Consider the following 9,678-nt stretch of genomic DNA (forward strand, 5'->3'; position numbering starts at 1 on the left):
AGGGGGGCTGGTTACCAGGGGAGCCAACCCTGTGATTAGAATGTTGGAACTTTGAGTCCATCCCTAACTTCTGGAGTGAGGAGAGGGGAGGGCTTGGAGATTGAGCGCCATTGCCAACAGCCAATGATTTCACCAAGGATGCTCATGCATTGAAATTTCCATAAACATCAACAAGGTGGGTTCTGAGAGCTTCCACGTAGGCGAACATGTGGCAACGCAGGGAGAATGGTACTCCGAGAGCGTAGAAGTTCTGCGTCCACTCTTCGGACCTCGTCCTACGCATCTCTACCAGCTGGCTCTTTCGGAGTTGTATCCTTTCATAACAAACCAGTAATCCCGCAAGTAAAATGTTTCTCTGAGCTCTGGGAGCTGCTCCGATGAATTCATCAAACCCAAGGAGGGGGAGCATTGGAACCTCCAGTCTATAGGCGCACAGGTGACGCCAGTGGGGCGGGTGTGGGGACATGGAGGAGACAGCCTTGTAGGACTGAGAACTTAACCTGGGGCAACTGAGGCTATCGCCAGGTAAATAGTGTCAGAATTGAGTTGAGTGATAGGATACCTCCCTGGTGTCGGAAGACTGCTTGGTGGTGTGGAGGGAAACCCCATATGTTGGTACTGAGTGTCGAGTCGTAATGTCACACACAGCACCTTATGGGATTCCATAACTGTCAAATGGATCAATGAATGAACACGTGTTAGAAGCGAAGTCAAGGCTGGAATGAGAGGGCCTTTGTGGTTGAGGGCTTTGCTGTGAGGTTCATCGGGATCAGACAGACCTGGCTGGCTGACTGGGGTTCCAGGAGAGGGCTCTGCACGTGCCTGAGGACTGGGGCCCTGCTCCCAGGTCTCGGGAGCACTCACCTCACCAAGTGCTTTCATCAGAACTCATCGCAGTAAGCGCTATTCTTTCTTATTTCTATGACCCCATTGGACGAAGGAGGAAACAGTGGCCCAGAGACGTTGTGACTTGCCCTCCCACCCCCACCCCCACCCCCGTCTCCCAGTCAGAGAGCGGCAGAGCCAGGCCATGGACCTGTGTCTCCTGATGCCCAGTCTTGGAGTGCAGCTCAGAGCCACCCACACTGTCTTCTGGGAGTGAGTCATGCGGCGGGGAGGCGGAGGAGAGGAGAGTCTTCTCTGAGGAGGTGACTCCAGGGCTGCGGTTCCTCTTGGGGACATGTGGGAGGGGGTCTGGGGAAGCTTCGGCAGTAGTAGAACTCCTGTGCGTGCGCGGGCATGGGGGGCACACAAGTGTGTGGCTGTGCTTGTGTACTTCTTGCTGTGTGTTGTGTGTGTGGCTGAGCGTGTGTGCACACCGTGGGGCCGTGCATCACGTGTGCTGCCATATGGGATGTGTGTTGTTGCCGTGCTGGGTGTGTGTTGTGACTTCAGAGCACCCTGAGCTCGTCAGAGCCAACTCCTGGCCGTTGGGAAACCAGCTCCCCAGTCGGGAGCTCAGGGACCCGAGAGGCTGCCTCTCCCCAGGGAAGGGCACAGAGGGAAAGCCCTCTCCCCGTGCCTGAACTCCAGTGCCCCTGTGGGGACCCCTCTCTGTCCAGGACCCCACACCTTTCTTCTCCCTGGCCCCACTGCCCCCACCGGAGTGGCTTCCTTCCAGAGAAGAAGAAGCAGGCAATGTGCAAAGGCAGCTGCCTGTGGCTTTCCCTGCCTTGCCCCCACTCACTGCCTCGCCCCTGCTGAGCCTCGTCATCTGCCAGGCTCACTCCTGCAGGAAATTTCCCTGGGCACCTCTCCTCCCGACTGTGTGTTAATTGCTTAGTCTTCAGCCTCCCCATCTACCTCAGAACTGGGGACACGGTCACCTTGCCACATCACTTTACCCCTGTCTGAACAGGAAGTGGGAGGGGCTGAGCAGGGGAGCAGGCTGAGGGGCGCTGTGGCCACCACAGACTGTGGCCACCACAGACTGTGGCCACCACAGGGAGAACAGTAGGTATGAGGGGCTCAAGACCCAAATCTGGCCCTCTGCTCCTCTTCCTTCCTCCATTTCTGGATTTAAAAGCACAGAAGATTCATCTCAGGACTTGAAGATCTTTGAAAAGAGACAAGCCCCTCATTGCCCAGACACCTGTAGGGGATGTGTCAAGCCTGTCTTAGATTGGGGGAGGGGTCTTCTCCAGGGGACAGTGTGAAGTGGAGGGGTGGTGGTCCAGAGGGGCACTGGCTTGGAGGGAAGGGAATGGTTTACATGGGCCAAGACCTCCTCCTCATTTTTCCTCTCATTAGTGACATCACGGCTCTCTATCCCCTCCCTTGAATGTGGCTCTCCTCTCTCCCCAAACTCATGAATTTGTCCCTCCCCACATAGCCCCCTGCTGCTCGTGTCTTCAGGGCTTGTATCTACAGGGAAAAAATGGCTTCCTCCCGCATCCTTGGCTGTTCTCTTATTGTGCTGAGGATGAACTGAGGCGCAAGGCAGGAATCCTTTCTTTCAAGGGAAGACGGTCTTCATTCCAGTTCTGACCCTGTGACCATCCTGCTGGGTGACCCCAGGCACATCATTGCTACCCTCTGGGTTTTGGTTTCTTTACCATAAAAGAATCGAAGACTTTGAGAGCATCCCATGCTCCATCACAGTGCATCACTGTGGGGCCCCAGGGTTCTCCTGTGCAGGGACCCAGGCCTCTGGGGCCATGAACCCCACAGTAAAGGAACTTTTTCCAAGAGAGGCCCAGGGATCATCAGAGGCCCTGGTGGTGACAGGGGCTTTGGTGGAGGAGGAGACAGCTTCCTGACCTCAACCTCCATCTCCAAGGACAAGCCAGATGGAAGTGGTGGGAGCATTGAAGTGACCGAGATCAGAAGTGGAGAGGTGCACAGTCCAGGGCAGGGCCCACCAGACTGTGAGTCCCTGGGGGCCCGTCTGGTCCATCTTTGTCTCTCTAGCTCTTAACATCCTGTCTCCTGAGAGCTGATGCTCAGTGAATGTTTGTTAAAGAGATGAAGAATTGAATAGAGAAGAGAGGATAAAGTTGGTTAGATAGACAACTGAAGAGAGAGGGGATCTTGGGTTGTCCAGCCGAGTGGAAGGAAAGAGAGGAATTAGGGGGAAATGATAAATTAGGATGAGGCTAGGTTATGCTGTGGTAACAAACAAGCCCCAGATCTCAGTGGCTTAAAGCAACAAAGGTTTCTTTCTCACTCATGCACATGTCTCTATGGACTGGCAGCTCCTGTATAGACTTTTCTCATTATGGAGACTCAAGCACCTAGGATGATGCAGTACCTACCGTCCCGGACATCACTAGTCTCTGTGTCAGAGAGAAGAGAACTTTGAGGTCTCACTGGCACTTGCACTCACACCCCATAGGCCAGAAGCAGTCACATGGTTACTTTTGTTCATGCCTCATTGGTCAGAACTAGTCACTTGCTACCCCCAACAATGGAGGACCAAGGAATACAATCCTATCATGGACTTTGAAGTCAGAGAGATGGAAACACTTGGTGAATAATACTAATGAGAGCCGTTGAAGAGTTAGCCATGGAGACCCAGATGGGGAGGGGTGCAGTTGACATTCCAGATCTTCTGTGTTCCTGTATTCCAGAGCTCCAAGCCTGTGGGTGATGTTCTTTAAAGATCATAACATCATGAACTGGCTCCTGCAAGATATGGGGAGAAGGCAGGCTGCACATGAACTGAACTGAGCATGAGCTATGTGTCAGGCTATGCTGAATGCTGGAAATACAAGATGGACACGGCACCTACCCTAAGGGAGTCAACAACCATCTAAGAAACAGTAAAGTATGAAATAGCATAAGGATTTGAAATCCTAGATCCAAGGTGGAAAGTGACCAGCCAAGGAGAGAAGGGGTGGCATGGTCTGTGGCTGTCCTGGGTGGTTGCTGCATTCACTCCTGTTGCCTCAAGGTTGGGGCTGCCCATATGAAGTCAGAGGTCAGTGCAATTGCATGTTTTCTGGTTTCTGCCTCTATCTTCACCCACAGCCCTCAAATATTCGAAGGCGCTGTAACTGGAGCCATTCCTGGGGGAGAACCAAGGACTCACTCTAAAGTCTTTGAAGTGTATGAATATTGTCTCAGTAATGTGCTCTTACGAATGGGAATGTTTCATTTGATTACATTTTTACAGATATTTTCCTGGTGACTTTGTGCTATCCTTGTTCTGAGCTCCTAATCCAATCAGTAAAAAGACTGAGATAAAGAAAGAGAGTGACAGAGAGAGGGCGAGGGGAAGGAGAAGATTGAGAATACTGGATCCCTTGATTTGGGCAAGATGGATTTGCTCTTCAGTCACTTGGAGAGTGACTCCCTCACCAAATCCAGCTTTGTGCACTTTGGCTTGAACTGGGAAAATCAAAGTCATGGGGTATTAAAACTTGTGTTAGTACCAAATATAACAACATCAGAAGAAAGGAGATGAGGGGAGAAATTACACTTATATGTTTGTTGTCTTCAGAATGAACCCAAAGTCCTTAGCTTGTGTTGAAAGACCACCACCCTGTCTTTTCCTCTAGCTTCCCCTTCCCTTTGACACCCACCTGCACTGCACACTCTAGTTCTAGGATTTTCTTACACTTACCCAAACACGACTCGTGCCTCAGTGCCTTTGCATTTGCTGTGGTCCTCTGCCTGGGATGCCCTCCCAGTCACCTATTTGGAAAATTATTCCTCATTCTTGTGATCATACTTCAAGTGTCTCCTACTCTGTCAGCACCTACGTAGGCCTCTCCCTTATTCCTTGTGTGGTCTCTTTTTGGTCACTACTGTCTTTTGTACAAATTTACATCACAGTCCTTATTGTACCAAATGACAGTTGTTTCTGTGCAGGTGTCTCCTACTGGGCTGTAGAAGCTTTGAGGGGAGTGATGGTGTCTTATTCCTTTTTCTGTGCTGAGCATAAGGCCTAGCACACAGCAGGGCCTTGGTATATATTTAGATAATAAATTGAGTGAATGAATGTGTAAATGATTGGATGACCTGGAGAGCATCTGAAGGGGTACCTAGTGTAAGCTCTTCAAAACCAGAACTCCTTCTATAATAGGGGTTAATACACTAGCCTATGGACTGAATCCTGCCAGGTGCCTGTTTGTGTGAATAAAGTTTTATTGGAACACAGCTATGTCCATTTGTAGACATATTGCTCATGGCCACTTCTGCACTATAGCAACAGCATTGAGTAGTTGGGATTGTATGACCCTCAAAGCCTATAGTAATTTCTACCTACCTACCACTGGTCTATAGCATTGGCTCTTAATCTTTTTTTTTTTTTTTTTTTTTGGATTAGAGATACCTTTGAGAATCCGATAAAGAGCTTTGAATACATGCACAAGTACAGAACATTTTGCACTCAGTTTCGTGAGGATCAGTGCCCCCTTCCATCCCACCCATCCATCCCTCAGGGATCCATGGACCCAAGGTTAGAATTCTGTTGCTAGTGAGGCTGGAGCTGAGAAAGGGATGGAAAACATGGTACAAGGTGCCCGGTAAGGAGAAAGGAGTAAAAGTCAATCTCTCAAAAATCAAGACTTCCAGCAATGAGAATGCACTGCCCTATAGCACCCCTGTCATATCGTTGGCCATCTTGTGTATGGTATCTTCAGTCCCATGAAACTCACTACGGTACATCCCATTGTGCTCTTGAAGGAGCGCACAGCTCGTGATGAAAGCTCATCCTCACGCTCAGCTGAGCTCTTGCAACCAGAACTCACTGGTCCTCCTGGATGTTGAGACCACGGTCCAATGGGTAGAAGCTCGTTTTCTCAGCTGATGAGGAGAGGGAAGGAGAAACGAGAAGGCAGAGGAGAGCCTGCCTGCCCCGATCTTCCCAAGGAGAAGCATGGCGAGGAGGGGTAGGGAAGAAGAGCCAGGAGCATTACAATTGATCAAATGCAGTCTTGCTTCCTTAAAAACAAGGGGTGGCGGGGAGAATGTGTGTGTCTGGGAGTTAATGAAGTCATGAGCAATAGGAGTTAGGCCTCTGGGAAGCAAATTGAGGGCCAAACGAGCTCATTTTTTAGCAGAATTATTAAATTAGTAGTTGAAAGAAACACATTAGACATTATGAATCTTGCTTTTAGCAGAGCCCTTGATAGAGGGTTGCACAGACGCTCGCTAAATTCATTCCACCCAGGATTGGAAGGGGCTGGCATTGCTAGTCTCCCCAGTGCCAGGGTTGGGGTGGGGGTGATGTTTAATGAGCTTCTGGCTGAGGCACTGTCTTGGGGGCTTTAGGTCTATTATTCCATTTAATCCCCATAGCACTCAGCAAGGTAGGGGTAGGGGTGACTTTCCTCATTCCAGAAGGGAAGAGGAGCTCAGAGGGGTGCGATGCCTCTTCTCGGCTCACACAGAATCAGCAGCTGAGCACGTGGTTGAATCCTGGTCTACCTTAGTCCAAATCCAGAGCTCTTATCCTGAGGAGTAAGAGATACCTCCTTGCCAGGAGCTCTCGGGGTGCCTTGGAAATGGAGCCAAGGACCATGGAAATCAGTCAGGTGGGAGGGGTGGAACAAGAGCTGGAGTCAGCAGGGAGGGTTGAGAGCCTCAAGTGATGCTGAGTTAGAGGTAGAGGGGAAGACCGGCCCTGGTAGCAAGGCCCATTTTATCTGCTGCATTGAGAAAGGTATGGCAAATGGATAGGCATTCAGAGAAGGGCAAGGCATGGAATCCATGTCGTGGCGAACGGTTGAGTGAACAGACAGGGCCGTGCCATTTGCTCATGGTATTTAGAGCGGGTCCTGAAGGGTGCTGGAGACTGCTGTGGCCTCTGAGGGTTGAGCTGGATCAGCAATGGGTCCTAGGAGGCAAGGAGACCTTGTAAGGAATAAGCTCCCCAGCCCTGGAGACATTCCAGGAGCTGGCCTGGCACGGGAGCAGGATAAGATAAGAGATTATCTCTAAACATTACAATTCTCTGTCTCCTGAAGTCAAGCATGAGGCAGGATATTCTAAGAGCAAAGCTCCCCAGAGATTCCTGCAGGATTTGGGGAGTGGAGTGGGACAATCTCTGTTTGTCTCTGAGATCTGCTGGTGACCAATCGTGTCCTTGCACACAGAAGGGAAGGACTTAGTGGCCCCTGGAGGCTCCCCCTGGTCTGAGGATTGCTCCTAGGCAGTGGGGGTGAATGACAGGCCTTCCCAAATCCTTCCAGCATGGAGAGGGGGCTTCACTTCCAGAGAACTTTCTCTAACACAGAGAGCCAGACCCACCAAAAATAGGAGAGCACAGGGAAGGCAAGGGAGGAGGGATGAGAAGGGGCAATGGTCCAACTCACCTGCCTACAAACCTTTCTGGAGGTCCTAGTGTGTGCCAGAATCTCAGACAGACAATAAATGAGCTGTGGAGAGCCTATAGAGCAGTGGGCAAGACAGGGCATGTCCCCAGTCTCTCTTATGCAAGCTGGACACAGCCAAGGGCCCCAAAGGGGACAGACAAGTAGATGGGTTTGCTCAGAACCACCAGGCACCTCTTCTATCTGGGACATCTCTGAAGGTGTTAGTGAAGTAGTGATCTTTGTAACACAGAGGAGGATTGGACTGGAGGAAGATGGAGGAGAAACACTGCAGGGATGGTGAGAAGTGAGGGGTGGAAGGATGGGGAGTTGATGCAGGGGTGGGGGGGTGGGTGGAGGACAGCCAGGTGGATTGAAGGGCCGGATTTCCCAGGGCTTTGAATGCCAGTCTGAGTTCTTAATGCTGGAGGCAGCCAGGTGCCTTTGAAATCTTCCATGGAGGAGAGGGTCAAGATCAGAATCATGTGGCTTCTGTGCGGAGGCTAAGGCTGGAGGCCAGGAGGCCAGGGAGGGGGTCAGTGCAGAATCCAGGGATGCGGGCAGCCTCAGGTTGGTTGCTAAGAGGAGCTGCTGAAGAGCAAATGTTCTCAGCATGTGGGCCTGCGTAAGCACACCTCCAGGTGAATGTTTACTTCTCTGAGCGTACACATTTGGGAGCGAACATGCTTCTAGCATGGCTCAGGGTGCGTGAGTTGTGCCTTGCGGTGGTGGGGTATGCACACCTGTCGCGGGAATCACGATACTTCAACTGTGCCCAGGAATGTGTGTGTGTGTGGCCCCAGCCACCTTAATTCCATCTTTCCACCAGCCCTTCTAGTGACATGGACACTCTACATAGGACACCATGGGATGGGCTGTGCCATCTCCTTCAGGCTTCCCCACCCCCACACTGTGCCCCTGGCCATCACCCACTCTTGCCTTGAGCTCTTAGATGACCTGGTAACCGCTTTGACCCGCGGGACTAGTGCAACTCCTTCCTGTTTCCTTAGCAGAGGGGTAGGAGGGTGCTGTGCATGGAGCGTCTGTTACTGGCTGCAGGACAGAAGAGGACCCCTCACCACCACCTCACCCCTACACCATTCCAGACAGGATCTCCCAAAGGCTCTGACCTAGGCCAAAGCCACCTTGATCCTGCTGTTCCTGAGACCAGAACCAAGAGGCGTGCCCTCACCTGCTCTGCAGGCAGCCCGTGGGGGCGGGGGTGTGTGAGAGGCCTCACTCAGGCCACAGACTCCCAATCCTGGCCCTGCTCTTGACCTACGCGATGTTCTTGGGTTGGACCTCCTTGTAACCTTAGTTTTTCCAGGTGCAATGGGGCCAGGCTGTCTCACCAGGAGTGCCATCAGAGGTTTGGGGTAGAAGGTAACTGGCTTGTTATTCACTATGCTGAAGTGTGTGGGACTTTTGTGGCCGGTCTTGGTTGGGCAAGTCCATTATCCAGAGGTGTGCTGATAAACTGTGAACACCTGGCTGTCTCCCTGCAAGAACAAAGCCCCGACCTGCAGTGTCTGCCAATCTCTCGGGTGTAAACACTCTTGTGGCTGATTTCAGGTCGCTCACATGAAGCACCGAACGTGGAGAGAGAGAGAAGTGGACGGTCGGCCCCTGCAAGCTCGTAGGAGCAGGTCCAGCACATCCCTGCCTTTACCCTAACCAACCAGTGACAGTCCAGCCCGAGGCGGAATCTAAATCAAGGTCAGGCAAGGAGCAAAATGTCCAGCGAGGGTGCAGAGCCCTGGGGCTGAGCGACAGGTGAGGCTATAAAGTGAAAGAAGAGTCAGGAAGCGAGGATCTTGGCAGACGAGAAGCAGTTTGGGAAGTGTGACGTGCAAGTGGGCCGGGTCAGGCGGTTCAGGACAGAAGCTTCGTTCTGCTGGGTGATGCATGGACAGCCCAACACGGTCAGAATACATTATTGCCTCCTGCCGTTCCGGCCTGGGAGGGGGAGGAGGGTGTACGTGACGATGAGGGAGCTGGGCAACCAGACAGGTGTTCCCTGAGCACCAGGCATGACGTCTGAGCAGGCTCAGCCAGGGAAGGGCAAATCCAATTCTGTAATTGTTGGGGCATCAATTCTGGTGATGATCCCGTGAGGGTGACGCCAAGGGCCCGGGGAGGGGGGATGCCCTGGCTGACATCATCTGCTATTTCTGGGCCAATTCACAGCCTCCTCCAGCGGGAACTTCCTTCAGCACATAAATCACCCCCGTCTTCTCGGGGCTGCCTCATCCTCCCGAGAAAATAGGGAATCCACACACGTGGGCATCCTCTGGAGAGAGCACGGGGAGTGGAGCGAATAGTGTGATCCTGAAGTCACGTGGACCCAGAGGCCAATCTAACCTCTGCCCCTTGTTAGCTGAAGGGCTTTGGTCAAGTCCTTTCACTTCCCCAACATTCCATT

This window comes from Ursus arctos, unplaced genomic scaffold, assembly GCF_023065955.2.
Source record: "Ursus arctos isolate Adak ecotype North America unplaced genomic scaffold, UrsArc2.0 scaffold_24, whole genome shotgun sequence".
Taxonomy (NCBI): domain Eukaryota; kingdom Metazoa; phylum Chordata; class Mammalia; order Carnivora; family Ursidae; genus Ursus; species Ursus arctos.